This window comes from Terrapene carolina, unplaced genomic scaffold (genome assembly GCF_002925995.2).
Source record: "Terrapene carolina triunguis isolate 2854851 unplaced genomic scaffold, T_m_triunguis-2.0 Scaffold21, whole genome shotgun sequence".
In the NCBI taxonomy this organism is placed as follows: Eukaryota; Metazoa; Chordata; order Testudines; family Emydidae; genus Terrapene; species Terrapene triunguis.
Genome location: NW_020664372.1, coordinates 9571880 through 9593338, shown reverse-complemented (window position 1 = coordinate 9593338; position 21459 = coordinate 9571880).

Here is a 21459-nt window from a genome sequence, read left to right as displayed (position 1 = left end):
TGGTGAGGGAGGTGGGTGATTTGTGTGGGGGGCAGAGGTTCTCGACTTAGACGCTGCTGGCAGATTAGCCACTGGATTTGTCATTTGACTAATTGTTCCTTTAATGCATGGCAAAAGCATCTAGATTGCAAGACAAATGCCGCTTTTTGTACATGGGAAATCTAAATAAGAGATTCATATTTTATTTTATTAGGAGGCTCTCTTGCTTTGTATTAGCAGAATGTACTCATGCAGCTGCAGTGTGGCTGATGTAATATTTCTATAGCCTCTGTTAGAAAAACAACCGAATGCTACAAGTTTCAAGTCTATTGTATTGTAACTGTGTCTGTTCCTAAATGAGAAATGGACATAAAAAAATGATAAAAAATTACAATCTACCAAGACAGAAAGTTAACTATTATGCTTTTCTTAAAGAAACTTTAAATGTATCCATACTCAGTATATCAAGTTTTAAAAATATATTGTGATGCATTAAGTAGAAAGCTTTTCAGATCAAAAACTTAGTGCATCAGGCTGCAAGGCTTGATTTCAGATGGATTGCACCTGAAGTATTTCCGTCAGCTGTTAGAATTTAAAAATAACATTTTAATAGTGATTTATAACCCACTCAAACCACTCCTTTACCCAGACCATTAAAAAAGCCTGAATAAGCACTAAGTTGTTCTTTTAAAAACATAATACTTAATATCTTTGACTGATCTGTCTCTAATTCCACCATTGACGAATTAAAGCCAGCTCTCTTGTTCTTGCTGTAAATATGATTTAGCAGTGCAGTGAATATTTTAGATCACTGCGCCCTTCTCCCAGACATAATGACATATTATACTGGGAAGGCACTCAAACCTGTCAGTTGCTAAACGCTGAACACACTCAGCTCTCACTGGCTCTTGCTGCATCATGCAGGTGGGATTATTGGATCCAAGATGCTCTTTTGTTAAACCTCCACAAGATCAAGCTATGAAAGTAAATGCTGTTAAATAATTGTTTGAATGAAGCAAGGACCTACACTCAACTCTACAGGTGCACAGAACTCAACAGGGGCTGTGTTCAGGGATCTCACTGCTGGGAACAGTGAGCACTGGAGGGGGATGTGAAGGAGGAGGAGCAGGAAGTCACATTACACATTGGGAGAGCATGAGACTTTTCCTCACAGAATTGGGTGGGGCATGGAAGGCAGTGTAAAGATAATAGGGAGAAGAATATAAAGAGGTGGTAAGAGGGGAGGCTTGGGCTGAGCAAGGGGAAGAGGAGGATATACAGGTGGGAATGGAACTGGCTAGCACCTCACAGGTGAGGAGAAATTTTATCTTGATGTGGCAATCATGCTGAGGGTAGTGCAGAGATCTGAAGAAATGAGTGACTAGAACAGGGTGGCAGGGGAGGAAGGTGATTTTAGCAGCAGCCCCTTGGCTGGGCTGAAAGGCAGCAAGGTCAAAGGAGGCAGCTACAAGCATCAAGAGATATGACAAAGGAAGGGAGCAGGGTTTAGTGTGGGAGGAGGTGGGGGGTAAGCCAGGGATGGAGAATAGAGAGAATTCAATGGCAGACTGGTTATGTCTGGGGGAACATAGGGACATAAAAGGGATAATAGAGGTTGCAAGCTTGGGTGTTGGGGAGGTCTGGTACAAAGGGAGCAGCAGGAGCAAATCAAGGCAGCAGGAACTGACTGTAATTAATCTTAATTTCCTTTGTCTCCTGTTGGATGCACAAGGAAGGGGGATGGAATTCTCTCAGCCCTGTAAAGTGCCTTGAGATCCTCACATAGGCAGTGTTCTTGGGTGGGCTCACTGCGGGAATGCCTCCTCATGGCCAGACATGGCATAGCAACTTTCTCTCAGTCTGCACCACCTTCCAACAGCTGCTCTGGTCCTTCAGTGGTCTGCCTGTTCCTGTGACTTGGCCCTCCAGCCAGGTCACAATTTAGCCTACCCCTTCCAGGGTAACAAAGTCCCACAAATAATCAGTCTAATGCTCTTACAGCAAGGCCTTCAGACCCATGTCTGGGCGCTGTTGTCCTCATACCCTTCTCTCAGGGCTCTCTGTTGTCCTTGTCCCCTTCTCTGGACTCATTGCTACCTTACCTGTGACTGGTAGGGGAACCTGGCCCTCCCTCTACACTAGTTCCAGCCTAGGGACCCTATAACCAGCAGTAAAGGTCCGCTTCTTCAGACGGCTTGCTGCTGCTTCTCTGGTCTTCTTCCTATAGGGGCCTCTCCTCTACAACCTCTCCTGGCACATCTTTCTTTCAGGGCCCCACCTGGAATCTCCTAACAAAAACCCGAAGCTAAAAGTATAAACAAACCCATGTCCAAATCCTGCCCTTTCATCAGCACTTTCCACTGGACCCTCCTCCACTTTCAGTGGCTACTTCATCTCCTTTGGCCATTTGCTAGCCTTCTCTACTCAAAGAAGGATCCCAGGGCTAACTCTCTCCCATCCCCACAGGGCTTTTTCCTTTCTTTATCACAGCCTCTCTACCTGCAGACCCCTTCTTTTTCTTCTTGATTTTTGTGGTGAAGAACATTCTCTTCTGGAGTCTATGACCATCATGCACAATACTTTGCATCTTGTTCATGACTTAGAGACTCACACCTTTGCCAGTATTCTTAAAGAATTGAAGAAAAGCGTTTTATTATTGGGATCCATTTTCCTGGTATTCTTGATACATGTTGGAAGGAAAATTTTATTATTTTAATACCTCTGAATTTTCTATATAAACACCTCCTTGCATTGGTACAGTCTTTATAATCCCAAAGGATATGATCACAATCGGTTCCTGGACCTTACAGGTTACACATAATCCATCATTATGCTCATTAATTAGAAATAAACTATGCCATACCCTGTTAGAATTCTAAATAGAGACACTTCAATTTTTCTCTCAGGGCCTTGGATTATATCAACATTTTCAACTATTACAGCCCCCTTCTGCTTTCAACTTTCTTTCTTTATATTAACCATCTAGACCAGCGGTTCTCAAACTTATTTGATCATGCCCCCCTTCTTTGTGTCTTTAGTAGTTTATGACCCCCTCTCTGGGTGTCCAGCCAACAGCTGCTGCTCTCTGGGCACCCAGCTCTGAAGGCAGAGTGGAAAGCATTGGCTGCTAGCCGGGTGCCCAGCTCTGAAGCCAGAGCTTCCTCCAAAAGCAGCACAGATATAAGAGTGGCATGGTGTAGTACTTCTGCCCTGCTGCTGGAAGCAGTTCTGCCTTCAGAGCTTGGTGCTCAGCCAGCAGTGGCTGCTCCCTGGCTGTCCAGCTCTGAATATACTCTGTAAGTTCTTCCCCCCTAAAGCTTCTCACCCCCTTCCCCAAAAATACATTCTGTTCCCCACAGGAGGATTAACTCCCCAATGTGAGAACCTCTGATTTAGACCATCCATAGCTGAGCTTCATCATCCACTAAGCCTCCACTCCCTCCAGATGCAGCTTTGTATGTTAATTGGCCTTTCAGGCACACATTAACACGTTTGGACTCTGTGTGGGATACATACCCTATCACAGTAGGGCATTTTCGGTTCAGGAATGGAGACTGGTCATAATAATAATATTACTTACAGTTCAATTACAGTTTAGCTCATCCATAAGTCTCAGACCATGTTGCTCCAACCTCTTTGTAACTATCATTATCCATTATCTTCAGAGGTATTCAGTCACTTAAAGTATGTTCTATGTGGATTTGTTTGGATATTTTACCTCTTTCCTTTCAAATAATATTTGCTTACTTTACCATCTATAGAAGCCTCACTCAGTCATAACCCATTAATATTGAATATTGACCCCTTACAAGTGACACTTATTTATGTATTTAAAACATATGCCCAGTAATGTCACTTCTTTTCCACATGGACCACTTGCTAGAAATATTCACTTTAAAAGTTAGCTCTCAAATAATTGTTCATTTTTTAAACCTGCCTTTCAACAGTTATTTATCTTAACCAGGCTCTCGGTGTCATATCACTTACTTCTGAGGAAGACAGAGAAGTTTCAAGCCCTCACAGAGGAAGTACATGTATAACAAAGACCTCTAGTAGAAAGAAGGTACACTCAGAGGGGGCTATGAAAGGATGAAGCACCTGCAACTCACACAGTGAGCAGTGCTCATTAGGGTAGAAGCATATTCAGGCTGTCCAGGGCATGCACTGACTCCTGTGAAGCTGCATTTGCAAGTGAAAAATGTTTTCTCAGGGAAGTACTCTGACCCTGATATCAACTTGTAGGAAGCTGTTTTATAAGTACTGTGACCTTTTTGATATTTACTCAGTGGAGACTGAAAAGTAATTTAAAGTGGTTTTGCCTCACCAAGAGGCAGCATTGGGGAACGGTGTCTTCATAGAGGCAAAGCATCCAGAGGAGTGAGAGGGCGCATCCAATTTCTGCTTTTGAACCCTGGAATCAGTAAACCAGAATACTAAAAATTCTAACTCAGTTAACTACAAAATTCATAAAGCTGAATTTGATCCAGATCTGAACACCACAAGGTTCAAAATTGTTCATATCTGGCATTCTGGTTGAGTCCCATACTCAACAGAGATTAGTGAATATGAATTCATTATGGCACATAGGAAGAAAGAATGAAAACTGTAATGAAAAAATACATGGGGAAAACGAGAACTAAAGTCAAGAAGTGGATGGAGGGAGGAAGGCTGTTCGAGAAGTGGGGGAGAAAAGGTTGCTATAAAAATTATTTTAGGAACAGAAATACTAGAAGAAAAAGAGATGGCTGCTATTTCATTTCCTTGCCTTCCTTTTGTGTGTTATCCTTCTTCTTCCCTCATGGACTGACATTTTTTCAAGGGTATTTGTGTGGAAAGGTGATGAGAAGGTGACGTGGTACCACAACCTTCAATGGGACTCAAACTTCAAAATGTTCAGTTATGTCAGAAAATGTCAAACCTAGTGAATTCAAAATTTCTGGAAAAAAATGATTTTGCACAACCCCTCTTCAACAGGATATGAATTTTTACTCATTACATTTTTAGGACACTTCTAAAATTCTATTATATTTTCAGCTGAATTTAATCATGTCGTAAAGATGCCTCCATTTCTATGATCAGTAAGTCAACAGCAATTATGTATCATAAAGGTCTTGAAGTGACACTACTTTGGGGCATAGGAAGCTTAAGCATTTAAATTCTAAAAATCAAACAATGATTGTTAATTTTCACAATCACTGGAGTAGAAACTGGGTATCCACATAGAAGACTCCACTCCAGTTGCTCATGGGGTGCCTTCTATTGCTACTCTTAATATTAATCAATTTATTTTTATTACAGAAGCCCCCAGAGATTCCAGTCAAAATTAGGGGTCCATTGAGCTTGAGCCAGTGCAAATAAAGAACAAGATACAGTCCTCACCGCAAGAGCTTACAAAGAAATCAATGTGGTGTAACAAGCAAACAGAGGGAGAGGAGGAAGGAGGGATGTGGTTCCTAGATGAGATAGTGTACACTTAAAATTCCCAGGTTTGCAATTTTGTTTTTTTGTTAATGATTGGATGGGATTTTACCCAACTGGGTATCTCATCTCTCTTCACTTCTTTTGGATCATTGGTGGTAGTAGTGAGGACAAATAACAAACCAAGACTCTTTTCCCCCTCATTTTCATCACTGAATTTTATATTCCTGGAAGAGCTCTCAACCAGGTATAACCTCTATCAGATTCTTCCTTGGTATTGTCATTTCCTGCAGCCATTGCCTGACTTCATACCTTGGGTGTATATTTGTCTCATCCAAACAGTGATTTCTTCTTGTCTTGGGTGTGAATTGTAATCTGGGATGGACATTGTGACATGACTTTTTTTTTTCTGTTCTAGCTACATTCATGATATTACTTTCTAAGTACTGGAAAAGCAAGCATGACTCACCATGCCTTTTACAAGTGTTTTCCAACCAGTCTTATTACTTCAAATGTCTGGGCTTACAGGCTTGCATGTTTTTAGCATACACATAGGTGTGTAGTTTTCCTTGCCACTTTTTGAAATTTTGGCCGCAATCATCAGAAGTATCATGAGCTCAGGTTTTCTCATGAAACGTCCACCATTCTGCTCAAAATGTGTGAACATACATTTTAATGAGATTTTAGCCACATTCAAACAGAAGTCAGAAAATAGGTTTATTATTGGTTTGGATTTAACTTGGATTTAACAATGGGGAGATATTTGGATCATGTAATTCAAATCTATCTTCTGACCCTTAAAAACTGGAAAGTATTCATATTCAATATTCTGGTTTCTCCTGTTTCTTGTTCTAATTGAATGATTTCAGGAGTTCTTATTTTGGATTGTAGCATTGGAGTGTGGGAGGGTACATGGTTTCTAATGGTGCATCTTACTTAGTAACTTGTTTTCTCTCACTCAGCTTGATATGGCTGATATACCATTTCTTTGCATAGATTTTAGAGCCAGAGTGATAATTATGATTATCTAATGTGAACATCTGAATAATATGAGTCATAGAATTTCTCCAGGTGTTTCCTGTATCAAGCCTATCACTTCTAGCTGAGATACAGCATCTTACAGGGAAAAAAATCCAATCTGGATTTAAAGACTTCAAGTGATGGAAAATCCACTACAGTCCTTGGTAAATTGTTCCAATGTTCATTACCCTCACTACTGTTAAGAATTTATGCCTTATTTCTAGCACAAATTTGTCTAGCTTCTGCTTCTAGGCCTTAGATCTTGTTAAGCCTCTGTCTGCTAGATTAAATAGTCCTCAAATATCAGAAATCGTTGCCCAAGTAGGTACTTACAGACCGATCAAATTACCTCTTACTCTTTTCTACATAGATTGAACTTCTTTAGTCTCACACTAAGAGTCTATGCAGTGTAGTTGTAGTCATGTTGGTCCCAGGATATTAGAGAGATAAGGTGGGTGAGATAATATCTTTTATTGGACCAACTTCTGTTAGTGAGAGAGACAAGCTTTCGTGCCACACAGAGCTCCATGACAGCATTTTCAGATGTCCAATAATTCTTTTAGTCCTTTTGTGAATCCTTTCCAATTTTTCAACATCTTTTTGAAATCTGGACATCACATTCCAGAAATGGCCTCTATAATGCTATATATAGTGGTAAGACCTCTGTGAAACTGCATCCCACATTCTTTATAGTTGTATGATTATGATATAATTATGACATAATTATGATGAATTTTGTAGAAGATGGGTCACATAAGGTGTCATTGGAAAAGATAAGATTTGCTGAATATGATTATCCTATTTGTATGCATGTATCATTTTTGTATCTGAAGTCATGCATATTGACTATGTATCTGTATTTCAAATGTGCTTACTCTGGAAAACACATACCAGCTAGCCTTCCAGGTACAACAATGAAGAAGCTAGGTGGTGCTGATGGCCCATCAGCAAAGACAATGGACTATGGAAGAGCTTAGCCTTGCTGTAAACATTTCAACCAGCCTGTAAGTAATGGCTGCTATGACTCAGCAAGGGCATGTGACCAGACCACATGATACTGAACTCCATTTTGGTACCTGCATTTTTCCACAAACTGGGCTGGGAGCTGAGTTTGGAACAAAGGGTTCTCTGTATATGGTAAAGCTAAATGGGGGGTGGACATCATATAGGGGCTTCATTCCCTACACAGGAGAACTCCTGGAAACACGTGAGGAACAAAGACTGAATTGGGGGAAGTGCTGGTCTCAGGCTAAAAAGATTTATAGCCTCTGCATGGAAACCTGGTGGACTGCTTGTATCATCAGCCAGGGTGAGAAATTGCTAATTAATAACCAATATATCTAGTATGTTAGGCTTAGTTTGTGTTTTGTTTATTTACTAGGTAATCTGCTGTGATCTCTTTGCTATCACTTATAGTCACTTAAAATCTATCCTTCATAGTTAATAAACTTGTTTTATGTTTTATCTAAACCAGTGTGCCTTTAAGTTAAGTGTCTGGGGAAAATCTCAGCTCTGCGAACAAAGGCCGTTGCATATCATTCCCACATTAAGGAAAGGCAAATTTTATCAATGAACTTACATTGTACAGATCCCTGTGCAGTGCCAGATGGTATAATTCTGGGTGTATAGTCCAGCAAGGAGACAAGGTGGAGGAATCAGGAAATTGGCTGTTATCTCCTGTCTGGCTTTGAGAGGCTTAGGTTCAGCACTCAGAGAGCTCAGTTTGGGTGTGTGGGACCACCTGCTGTTATGTTGTGATTACAGGGCCTGGAGAGGCTGAATCACCAGCAAAGCAGTGTGAGAAGGGCCAGCCCAGCTGGGTGGTTAGAGGGGCACAGCAGTTCCCACAGCTCCCAGACTGCACCCCCGGGGTGACAACCCGTCACAACCATCTCCCTACTTCTACTTGATACTCCCATGCTTACATAGCTAAGGATTATATTAGGCCTTTGAGTCACTGCACCTTACTTGGAGTTCATGTCAAATTCATTATCAACCAAGACCCCATGATCTATAAGTCTATTTCAGAGTCATTGCTTTGCTAAATATATTCCCTCATGCTATAAATGAAGCCTACAATCTTTCTTCCTGGGTACCTGACCTTGCATTTGGCTTGTTTTTGTTCTTGTGGTTGTTTTGCTTTTGTTGCCCGCTTATATCACATTTCTTCATGTAATGTAAGACATCATGCTGCAACTACAGAAGTGCTGTTTTTAACAGAGAAACTATTTTGGTAGCAAGACATCTCTAATCCAAATTTTGCTAAACAAACCAAAACAAATTATTTAGACTCCATATAGAATACATTCTCCTCAGTTCTCTTTAGTAGTTCATTGAAGTTAAGACCATGAGAACATAAGAATGGCCATTCTGGGTCAGACTAACAGTCCACCTATCCCATTATCCTGTCTTCTGACAGTGGCTGATGGTGGATGCTTCAGAGGGAGTGAACAGAAAAGTGCAATTATCAAGTGATCTATCCCCTGTTGTCCAGTCCCAGCTTCTGGTAGTCAGAGTTGTGGGGGAAGGAGAGGGAATATACCTGTATCTAATTGATTCTACCAGCACAGACTGAGAGAAAAGTCTTCATTAACATGATTACCACAAGCTCTAACTTTTTTCATGAGAGAGAAAACTAATCAATATACTGATTACACTTGTCTGGAAATATATGTATCACTTGCCTTTATAAATAAGGTAAACAGTAATGGATTCAAAAGTATACTGAACGTGCATCTCATTCAACATGGTCAACATCTTTAATCTAAAGATTGGAAGGTTTGAATGTATTAATTTATTTCCTTTAATTTTACATATGCCAATTTTTAAAGTGTTAATGAAGTGTGTGGCTGTTGCTATGCAAGACAAAATAACACAGTCCCTATTCCTTAGGAGTATATAATCAAGGGGGCAGATTGTGGCTGGCCTTTGAGAAGATGCACAATTAAGATAGGGTTAAAGGAGCTTCCCTTCTTCTTGTGGAAGGCCTAGCTAAAATGGCATTGCCTGCACTTTCCTTCTAGCAACACCTAAGGCACTAGTTAAACCAAAGGATGGGGAGAGGCAGGCGGTATGAACCCTTACTTCTCCATACCAGAGCTGTCTGGTCATTAGTGAAGTGTGTGCTGAACACACTGAATAGCTGTAACAGCAGGTGCATATACCTTGTATACGTGCAAGTTCTGAAAACATGTTAGTCCTTCTGTGACAGGTTGCTATCAGCAGCACACTGATCATTGGCATTGTTGCAGACTGGAGGAGGCTGCAGGCCCAGCTGAGAGCAATTTTACACTTTCTGGTGAGGGATTGTGAGCACCTGGGTGACAATCACTGGCTAACAAGGTAACTGGGGAGAATCTAAGAGGATGAGCTCAGAAGGTAGCTCAGAGAATGAGCCGAGGCTGGGGAGTGAAAGCTACAGGGAAGCTTACCTTTGCTGTAAGCCTGTATTGCACAGTATTACTATGTATGAGGGAAATAAATACACCCCTTGGTGTAAGATAAACAGCCTAGTGTGATTTTTGTGATTGTGAAAGCATCTAAACAGGCCAGGCAGTGAGGTTTACCAGGTAGCAATGAAGGCACCCTGTGACACCCTGTCAGAGTGCACCCCCTCCTCTGTGGATGCAACAATGTAAGGGACTTCAGCTCTGGCACTCCCTGTTGGCCACTTCTTCAGCTCTACAGTGGCCCAGGCTCTCCCTGAGTATTCAATGGCTTGGCCCTTTAGCCACATCACCTCTTAAGTTCAGCCTCCTTCAATACCTCTTTGGGTTTCTTCTGTTCCTGTTCCCTTTCCAGGATACCAAACCCCAAAACTGCCTCCCAGGACACTGTGGCCCACCACAGAAGTTAGCTCTACTCCAGTGGCTCAGCAGGCCAGCCTCCTCTGCTTCCTCTGCACTCTCTCTCCAGTTGAGTTCCCAGCTCTGTTTAGGTACTGCATTTTGTGATCCCTCAAACCTGGGTCAGTCTTCTAATTAAGTTCCATCATCCCCAGCAGGGGTCACTAATTAATCCTATGGTGCTAGCTCATCAGTGAGACTTAGGGATAGCTGCTAAATCATGGATGTGGCAGAATCCAGCTTGTCTCAAAAGCCCAGCTAGCCTTCAACACTCCCATGTTATAGATACCGTTCTTCTGAAGTGCATCAATATAATTCCCTGATCAGTCTTTGGAATTGCTATTGAGTGGAACAAAACATTCCTATAATCTCTTCCTGCAGCCCCAATGGCTTCTATATCATTCCCAGTTCCTTTCAGGTCAGGGAGTGAATCACAGGTGGTACAACTTATTTTTTTCATACAAAACATTTCAGAACTTTTCACCAATAATTATTTTTATTTCCCAGGTTCACCTAAAATCCATCCTCAGTCATATTAGTTTCTGTGTTCTATAGTCAGGGTCTTGGATATAGTGTGATTAAATGGTACCTAATTTCCCATAAAAAACAGTGGATTATTCATAGTTTGCCACTTACTTCTGCTCCCGCATCTAAACTTTCATTTCTTTTAAGTCTCTCACTCTGATGGTTCTGAAGAAAATCTTTCAAACATGAATCAAAGGTAAAAAAAGATGCAGTGACATGTGTCTGAGTCTCCAATATTCTTAATTAATATTTATATTACAATGGAACAACAGAGGCCCCAACTGGGACCTCACTATGCTTGGTGTTTTTCAAATCCACATAAATATACCTTAAGAAGGTGTGAACACTGACATTTAGTTATATTTAAATGTCAACATTGAGTATGTTACTGGAAAAACGTTAGCAGAAATATCAAGAAATATCAAGCTAGTATGCTTGTTTGCTTTTAAATTCACCAGAGTAGCACTCAAGCAAACAATAGAACTTTTCCCATTCTCTACTGTGCAAGAGATAAACCATAAGCTAAAGATTTGGTCAGATCCTCAGCTGCTGTAAATCATCATAACTCCACTTATGTGGATGGAGCTACATGGATTGGAAGATCTGGTCCAGCCTCTCTGTTCTGCTCCGATCTATAAAATGAGATGGACTGGTGCCTTCTGTTCACTTTCACATAGTTTCTTCTTTGAGAACTCCCTTTTAAACTAACAGCCAAGAACGCACAAATCTAAAAGTCCACAAAGTCATAAAAAGAGCACTATTTGCCCCTGAAAAGGTCATACTCAATAAATATTCTCAAGGCAAACCAAAGGCATGCACAATTAGAGCTAGAGCCAATGACCAGCCTCCCAGAGAAGTTTTAAAATTAACCCGTTCCCCGAAAAAAAGTGCTAGAGACTCCAAGGCCCTCCAGACATTTCATGTTCAAAGATCTTTGATATAAGAATTCTAAAGTGAATGTTAGTTTGTAGAAATTCGTAGTAGCTCCAGCATTTGATGCTGAAACTATTTCCATAGATCAAATTGACAAAAAATTTCATTTAGATAAAACACATAGAATCCTTCTATACTTGAGCTTTCCCTAGAGTTTTCTGTTTGATGAGCCAAACAGGCATAAATTCATTGTTAAAATATATTCCTTAATTTGATTCCCCCCCCCCTGAATTTAAAGTGAATAAGCAACCCTGAAGAAAGAACTAGATATTGTGATTCTTAGAAAGGATTGAAGAAGTTTGCTAGAGAGGATCATTAGTTTAAAATCTATGGTAAATTCAAAATATCAGTTTTGTTGTTGTATACACTTGGAAAGCTGTTTGAAATAGGATTTAATTCCCTAACTCCCATATCATAAATCTCATAAAAACATAAATAGGCTCCTTTCCTGGTTTTGGGTCAACCTTACACGGAAAAAATGTCTAAGTGCTAGGTTTTTAAAGGTATTTAGGTGCCTAAAGTTGAAGATAGTCTCCTAGTGGCATTTTCAAATGGGCCTAGGCATTTAAATATTCGTACCTTTAAAAATCTGGGTCAGGGCTCCTGCTAATTTTTTTACAATAGACAAAACAGCATATAACCAGATGTTCAGATAGTGATCAAGGAAAGACGCTCAGATAAAATTCAATCTTCAAGATATAAATCTTAATTTCTCCCTGGTCTCTATTTTGTATACATTTGCATTGTCTAACCTTGTCGCGTTCAGAGCAAATCTTTATAAATATAGATCTTGTCGCTCCCATTCTCCCTTCTTCTGCCATTCCTCATGGGCAACTAACTTTCCTCATTCTTATACTGACAGCTGACAGTATCTGGGGAGCACTTCTTATACTCTTGCCTCGACCAAGTGGTCAAGGACAGATTCTGTTTTTTCACCAGTTGCCTTTACCACAGTATCCATTTTTAGAAGCTATTATTGCCCATTGTAGGCTTCTTCAGTTCATCCAGGACTGTATTTGTTTCTTTGGAAAAACAGCTTGGATTCTATTAGGAAGCCAAATTTAAATCAGTAGCGGTGTTTTGGTCCTAAAGCTGAGGTTCATGGGGAGGAGATCTAATTAGTCTTGACTGAGAAACCAATTATTGGATCCTTTTTCAGACAAATGGTGGTCTGCAGCAGGCCTGTGTTTAGTGTGGGAGTGTATGCACAAGCATCCAGATAGGACTGTATAAAAGAGGAAAATGTTTGTCTGTGTTTCTCTGGCTCTTCTAGTTTGACATATCTACAAAACTTCCACTAACTGGATGAAAAAAAGTCTCATCTTCAAAGACAACACCTACAGGATATTTCATGGTGGCTGCTCTTTATTGCCTAATTTACAGCATATCTGAAAGAAGCAAATTTAAAACAGATTTTAACAACAGTGGGATCTAATAGCAGGGAGCTGGTGCCTTAGGACTAAATGAGCTGAACTGAACAATGACAAACAGCAGACTGAAGTTCCTTGGGAGCTACTTTGTGATCAGGCCAATACTGACTGGTGTACAAGGAGCAGTTTAGGCACCTCAGCAAAGATGGTGCAAGACTTGGAAACAACAGCTTGGAACTTCTGAGTTATGGTAATTCTTACCAGGATTGCATGAAAGCATATCGACCCAAGAATGTGATTCAAATAAAAAAAATGGTAATCATGATATCTTATGAAGTTACTTTTGAGCATAGTTCTGTAGTTTCTGTCTTTTTGGAGTATGTAAGACATTAAATTTTAGGAGACTGGATAAGCTGTAGTTTTATTTTACAAATCAAGCATCTCTGAATATTCTTTTAATTCAATTAAGAACTGATAAGACATTTTTTGCTGAAGTATTCTGTTTTTTTTTAATCTTTCCTCTATGTCTCTCATATGGTATTAGTCTGGGAAAAAGGCAGCAAGCCAACAACAAATGTGAAGCTCCTTGGCTCACAAAGAATCAAATGAGCCTGTGGTTATCAGAATATGTATGAGGCTGAATAAACTCAGAGAATGAGAGAGGAAGAAATAATATGGACATGGAAGTCAAAATACACTTGAATATAGGCAAGTACAAGTATGGACCAATTTACTTTGGCAATATGGAAAGAGCTCAAAGTAGTCTGAAGAATTACATGAATAAAACTGACTTGTAAGAATGCTGATGGTGCACAAGGAAGAATAGAATCCAACTTTCCTCTACTGTGTTTATGCTGCAGAGGTAACAGGAGAAGAAAGATAAACGTATATTTCAGTCTTTAAGCAAACATTTACTCTGAATACATACAGGAAACAGATTTCTTTAGTAAGAAAGTGCCATTTCCACAGTCACTTCTTGGTGTAAAACCTCACTTTAAACTAATGTTAAAATACTAATGGGCTAGTATTGCCAATTGTGTCTTAAACCTGTGCCAAAATTGTGTGCTTCCTAAGGGCTATGGTATCAGAATTAGCCCGTTGAGACACACTATTAAAAATATCATTAGGCTTAGTGACTCTTGGAGCAGATGAGGAATAATAGCAATGACCACAACAACATTCACAAGTTATCAATTGTCCTTTTATTAACAATTTCATTAAGCAGATAAACAGAGCTGCAACTACTGAGACATACACAGAGATAGAAATAAACCATAAAACATTTAACATCAAAAATTTCATACTCACATCCCCCAGGGTACAGCGGAGGTGGGTGTTTCACTGAAAACGATGATCATCCTTTAAAAAATGGAAGTTAAATCCTATTGAGGAAAATGGAAAGGAGAATAATCTCTGGCAAGTGAAGTGTAAAAATATAATTAGGAAGGCCAAAAAAGAATTTGAAGAACAGCTAACCAAAGACTCAAAAAGTAATAGCAAAAAAAAAATTAAGTACATCAGAAGCAGGAAGCCTGTGTGACATTCTATACCCTGTAACTCCCATATTCCTCATTTATATATAATTGTGATCTTGCATATAAATCATGCCATGTAATGTATCAGGGGAAGATTATGATCTGCTGAAAGTCACTGTTCTATCTAAATATGTATATCATTAGTGCATATGAAGTTATGAGATTGTGTTATATGGTTGTCACTAAAACATGCTGTAAGTTAGGGAATCGTCCAGATATTAGCTCCCCAGAGACAACAACAAGAATAGTAACCACCTGCATAAGGCCACACCAAGGGAATTGCTCAACCTTGCCTTGGAACTCAGCAATACCCACCAGATAAGCCTGGACTTGTGTTCTCCAAGCACATGGACTAAGGGTATAAAACAGAACACAATGGTCCCATGTTTGGCCTTTCTCCTTCCCACACCTACACTGCAAGCAACAAGGACACCCAGGAGTCTGAAGACTCCAACAAAGGGGACTGGCCCAGGCTTCAAGGGTGAATCCTGTGTATTATGAACTACAATATCCAGTGGGGAGAGAAAAACTGCTTAATCTAGATGTTGCCCAGTCTAATAGGGTTGAGAGTTTAGAGTGTGTGCTTATATTTTATTTTATTTTGGTAACTAATTCTGACTTTTTGTCTATCACTTATAATCACCTAAAATCTATCTTTTATAGTCAATAAACTTGTTTTACCTTTTATCTTTACCAGTGAGTTTTCTGGAAGTATTTGGTAAATCTGATAAGGTTTACAAAGGTTGGTGTATATCAGGGGTGGGCAAACTTTTTGGGTATGGAAATTGTATGGAGGGCCATGAATGCTCACAAAATTGGGGGTTGGTGTGCGGGAGGGGGTGAGAGCTCTGGAGTGGGGCCAGAAATGAGGAGTTCAGGGTGTGGGAGGGGGCTTTGGACTGAGCATATTGAGCAGTGCAAGATGATATATTCCTGAGGTATAAGGCTGGGGGGATTTGGCTGGTGCCTTTCTCTGTGTGATTCATTAATGGCTCTGGGAGCATTCATGCAATCTAGCTGGGTGTGGGGCTCCACATGCGGTTGTGCTGAGTGATAACAGTGCCTGGAGGGGCTTGCTGATTGTCACTAGCAAAGCACTGTGAGAGACAGCCCAGGCTGGAAAGTTAAGGGGGCACAGTGGGGACCCCAGGGATCCCATCACACCCTGCTAAACAACCAGTGGGACCACTGAACAATTGAAATGCTAAAGGAGCACTCAAGTATGATAAGTAAGGCTGCAAGTCTTTCACGGAGGTCACATAAGTCACGGAATCCTTGACTTTTTGGGACCTCCTTGACTTCCGCAATTGCAGTGGCTCTTATGGCTAACCCCAGAGAAACCCGAACAGCTGGGGTGGCCCCAAGTCCAGCCGCACCGACTGCTGCTCCAGTGGCCCCAGGCAACTGGTTCCGGGCACTGCCCCAGAGCAGCAGTCTGGGAGCAGCAGTGGGGCCACGGGCTGCCCCGCACAGGAGCAGTGGTGGCAGGGCCCCGGGCCACCCCCCCAGAAGCATCAGTGACTGCCAAAGCACACCCCCCCAGCAACAGCGTCTGCTGGAGTGCCCCATCTCCCCCAGCAGCTAAGATTTAGTTTGGGATATTTTTAGTAAAAATCGCGAACAGGTCACTGCTGTGACTCTTTGTTTATTGCCTGTGAACTGTCCATGACTTTTACTAAAAATACCATTGACTAAATCATAGCCTTAACAATGAGGTCATTGTTGAGAAACTAAATGAATTCTTTGCATCGATCTTCACGGCTGAGGATGTGAGGGAGATTACCAAACCTGAGCCATTCATTCTGAGGAACTGTCAAATCTGAGGAACTGCCCCAGACTGAGGTGTCATTAGAGGAGGTTTTTGGAACAAATTGATAAACAGTAATAAGTCACCAGGACCAAATGGTATTCACCCAAGCTTTCTGAAGGGACTGAAATGTGAAATTGCAGAACTACTAACTGTGGTATGTAACCTATCATTTAAATCAGTTTCTGTACCAGATGACTGGAAAATAGTTAATGTGACACAATTTTTTATAAAAGGCTCCAGAGGTGATCCCAGCAATTATAGGCCAGTAAGCCTAACATCAGTACTAGGAAATATGGTTGAAACTATAGTAAAGAACAGAATTATCAGACACATATATGAACATGATTTGTTGGGGAAGAGTCAACATGGTTTTTGTAAAGGGAAATCATGCCTCACCAATCTACTAGAAATATTTTGAAGGGGTCAACAAGCATGTGGACAATGGTGATCCAGTGAATATAGTGTACTTAGATTTTCAGAAAGCCTTTCACAAGGTCCCTCATCAAAGGCTATTAAGCAAAGTAAGCTGTCATGGGATAAGAGGGAAGGTACCCTTGTGGATCGGTAACTGGTTAAAAGATTGGAAACAAAGGGTAGAAATAAATGGTTAGTTTTCAAAATGGAGAGAGGTAAATAATGCTGTTCCACAGGGGTCTTTACTGGGACCAGTGCTTTTCAACATATTCATAAAAGATATGGAAAAAGGGGTAAACAGTGAGCTGGCAAAATTTGCAGATGATACAAAACTACTGAAGATAGTTAAGTCCAAAGGAGTCTCCGAAGAATTACTAAGGGATCTCACAAAACTAAGTGACTGGACAACAAAATGGCAGATGAAATTCAATGTTGATAAATGCAAAGTAATGCACATTGGAAAACATAATCCCAACTATACATATAAAATGATGGGGTCTAAATTAGTGGTTAACACTCATAAAAGAGATCTTGGAGTCATTGTGGATAGTTTTCTGAAAACATCCACTCAAGGTGCAGTGGCAGTTAGAAAACCGAACAGAATGTTGGGAATCATTTGGAAAGGGATAGATAATAACACAGAAAATATCATATTGCTTATAAATAAATCCACGGTATGCCCACATCTAGATTACTGTGTTCAGATGTGGTCATCCCGTCTCAAAGAAGACGTATTAGAACTGGAAAAGATACAGAAAAGGGAAGAAAAATGATTAGGGGTATGGAACAGCTTCTATAGGAAGAGAGATTAATAAGATTTGGACTTTTTAGCTTGGAAAAGAGACAACTAAAGGAGATATCATAGAGGTGTAGAAAATCATGACTGGTGTGGAGAAGGTAAATAAGGAAGTGTTATTTACTGCTTCTCATAACAGAAGTACTGGGGTCACCAAATGAAATGAATAGGCAGGAAGTTTAAAACAAAGTATTTCTTCATAGAATGCACAGTCAACCAGTGGAAATCATTTCCAGGGGATGTTGTGAAGGCCAAGACCATAACAGGGTTCAAAAAAGAACTAGATAAATTCTTGGAGGTTAGATCCATCTATGGCTATTAGCCAGGATGGGCAGGAATGGTGCCTCAAGCCTCTGTTTGCCAGGAGCTGGGATGGGCAACATGGGATGGATCACTTGATGATTACCTGTTCTGTTCATTCCCTGTGGAGCACCTGGTATTGGCCACTGTTGGAAGACAGGATACTGGGCTAGATGGACCTTTGGTCTGATCCAGTATGGCCATTCTTATGATTTTATTTGTGGATTGTCTCATCATGGATTTTTCCTTATTCATGCTGGGGAATCCCTTTTATACTATGTTATACATACACCCATAACACTTATGCATATGCAGGAGGATTCCAACCCTTTTTTCCTTATCTGCACATCCATACTCCATAAGTGTTGGGTTGCCTTGTTTTTCAGAGGCTATTCTTTTTTTCCCCTTATCTTCATTGAGATTTATGTCAACAAGTCTCTACGGTAACTTGCAGTCATTGCAGAATTTCCCATGATGTTAAAATTGGGCATCATTGTGGTATATTTCTGCAAGCATCACCCATTAAGACATCTTTTACAATAGTCATGAAGCTTTACTGGTACTGGATTACCCCTGGATTAAGTAGACTTTCAGGTCTCAGGCTTGATATGGTTGAAGCTGAAATTTTACAGGCCTGGGGCATGTAGACCTTTCTTTAGAGCCTTACCTTACTTATGTACCTTACTCACTCTTACTACTCTACCCATCTTTAAAAAAAGGAAGAAGGAGGATCCGGGGAACTACAGGCCAGTCAGCCTCACCTCAATCCCTGGAAAAATCATGGAGCAGGTCCTCAAGGAATCAATTATGAAACACTTAGAGGAGAGGAAAGTGATCAGGAACAGTCAGCATGGATTCACCAAGAGGAAGTCGTTCCTGACTAACCTAATTGCCTTCTATGATGAGATAACTGGCTCTGTGGATGAGGGGAAAGCAGTGGATGTGTTATTCCTTGACTTTAGCAAAGCTTTTGATACGGTCTCCCACAGTATTCTTGCCGCCAAGTTAAAGAAGTATGGGCTGGATGAATGGACTGTAAGGTGGATAGAAAGCTGGCTAGATCATCGGGCTCAATGGGTAGTGATCAATGGCTCCATGTCTAGTTGGCAGCCGGTTTCAAGCGGAGTGCCCCAAGGGTCGGTCCTGGGGCCGGTTTTGTTTAATATCTTTATTAATGATCTGGAGGATGGTGTGGACTGCACTCTCAGCAAGTTTGCAGATGACACTAAACTGGGAGGCGTGGTAGATACACTGGAGGGTAGGGATCGGATACAGAGGGTCCTAGACAAATTAGAAGATTGGGCTAAAAAAAACCTGATGAGTTTCAACAAGGACAAGTGCAGAGTCCTGCACTTAGGACGGAAGAATCCTATGCACTGCTACAGACTAGGGACCGAATGGCTAGGTAGCAGTTCTGCAGAAAAGGACCTAGGGGTCACAGTGGACGAGAAGCTGGATATGAGTCAACAGTGTGCTCTTGTTGCCAAGAAGGCTAACGGCATTTTGGGTTGTATAAGTAGGGGCATTGCCAGCAGATCGAGGAACGTGATCATTCCCCTTTATTCGACATTGGTGAGGCCTTATCTGGAGTACTGTGTCCAGTTTTGGGCCCCACACTACAAGAAGGATGTGGAAAAATTGGAAAGAGTCCAGCGGAGGGCAACAAAAATGATTAGGGGTCTGGAGCACATGACTTATGAGGAGAGGCTGAGGGAACTGGGATTGTTTAGTTTCCAAAAGAGAAGAATGAGGGGGGATTTGATAGCTGTTTTCAACTACCTGAAGGGGGATTCCAAAGAGGATGGAGCTCGGCTGTTCTCAGTGGTGGCAGATGACAGAACAAGGAGCAATGGTCTCAAGTTGCAGAGGGGGAGGTCTAGGTTGGATATTAGGATATTTCACTAGAAGGATGGTGAAGCACTGGAATGTGTTACCTAGGGAGGTGGTGGAATCTCCTTCCTTGGAGGTTTTTAAGGCCCGGCTTGACAAAGCCCTGGCTGGGATGATTTAGTTGGGAATTGGTCCTGCTTTGAGCAGGGGGTTCGACTAGATGACCTCCTGAGGTCCCTTCCAACCCTGATATTCTATGATTCAATATGTTATCAATCCTGTACCCCATAATGCTATCCTACTTATTCCTACACGTATACCTACAACTTAAATCTATTCATCACTCACTGTTTTTACATATGAATTGACCACAACCATATATAACACAATGACATGATTATATAAAATGATTAGTTACAAATTTATGAGTGTATACTTGCTTATTATATTATATTGTGTATACACAATAAAGTATGGCTACAATCTTTCCCATTATAAAGCCTCACATTTTAACTCTCCTAATCATAGCTACTGGGAACGCTCTGGGTATGGCATCCTCACTTTTATAGCTATTTCCCTTAAACAGTAACATAAATCATTTAAAAATAATGTGTAGAACAGTAATTTACACCTCAACAAATAGACACGCACACACAAGACCTGTATCTTAACTAATCTATATCTATCTATGTAATATTTTCACTGTATGAATAATCATAATTATTTTTTAAAAATTGATCAAAAGGAAAGCAATTACGTAAACAAAGGAAAGGGGGAAGATAATTTGGACTCTATGTGTTTTTGTGATGGGGAAGAGACAGAGAATTGGGGGGGAGGGATTTTTATTGTATTTGCTATTTTTTCTTAATGCCCCAGCTCCTTGACATACTCATGCAAGTGCTTATCTCAGCTTTCATTAAAAATAAAAACCAGGTATCAGCAACATTTGGCACGCAGCCCGCTAGGATAAGCACCCTGGTGGGTCGGGCTGGTTTGTTTACCTGCCACTTCTGCAGGTTCAGCTGATCACGGCTCCCACTGGTCGCGGTTCGCTGCTCCAGGCCAAAGGGGGCTGCGGGAAGCGGCGGCCAGCACATCCCTCAGCCCGTGCCGCTTCCCACAGCCCCATTGGCCTGGACCGGCGAACCACGGCCAGTGGGAGCCACGATCGACCAAACCTGCTGATGCTGCAGGTAAACAAACTGGCCCAGCCCGCCAGGGGGCTTACCTTGGCAAGCTGCCAATCCCTGGTCTAGACCTTATGTTTTCAGAGAAGCCCTGAAAATATGAACCATGTGCAAACTAAAGGGAAAAAAAATAAGAACCCCATGTATTATTTTTAATTCATAATTTTAAAACTAGTCTCATGATCTTTTAATGCTTGGGGTTGAATTGATTTTTGAAGTGACTTTCTCATATGATAGATCACTTGAATAGCTCACATCTTCTTCTTTTTTTTAAAGCAAATATATTCTTGTACTTAATGTAGGAAAAAAACAAGTGTAGCAATTTTACAGAATGTTATTAATGTATTTACACCTAATTAACTGCTACTCATCCCAAACTCCCTTTTTTAAGAAGAAGAAATAAGTGTAAAATGAGGAATACATATGTAAAAAAGATGTGAGCCTTATCTATTAAAAAACACATTAGTTGTATAAAGAATCTTACAACATGACAGAAG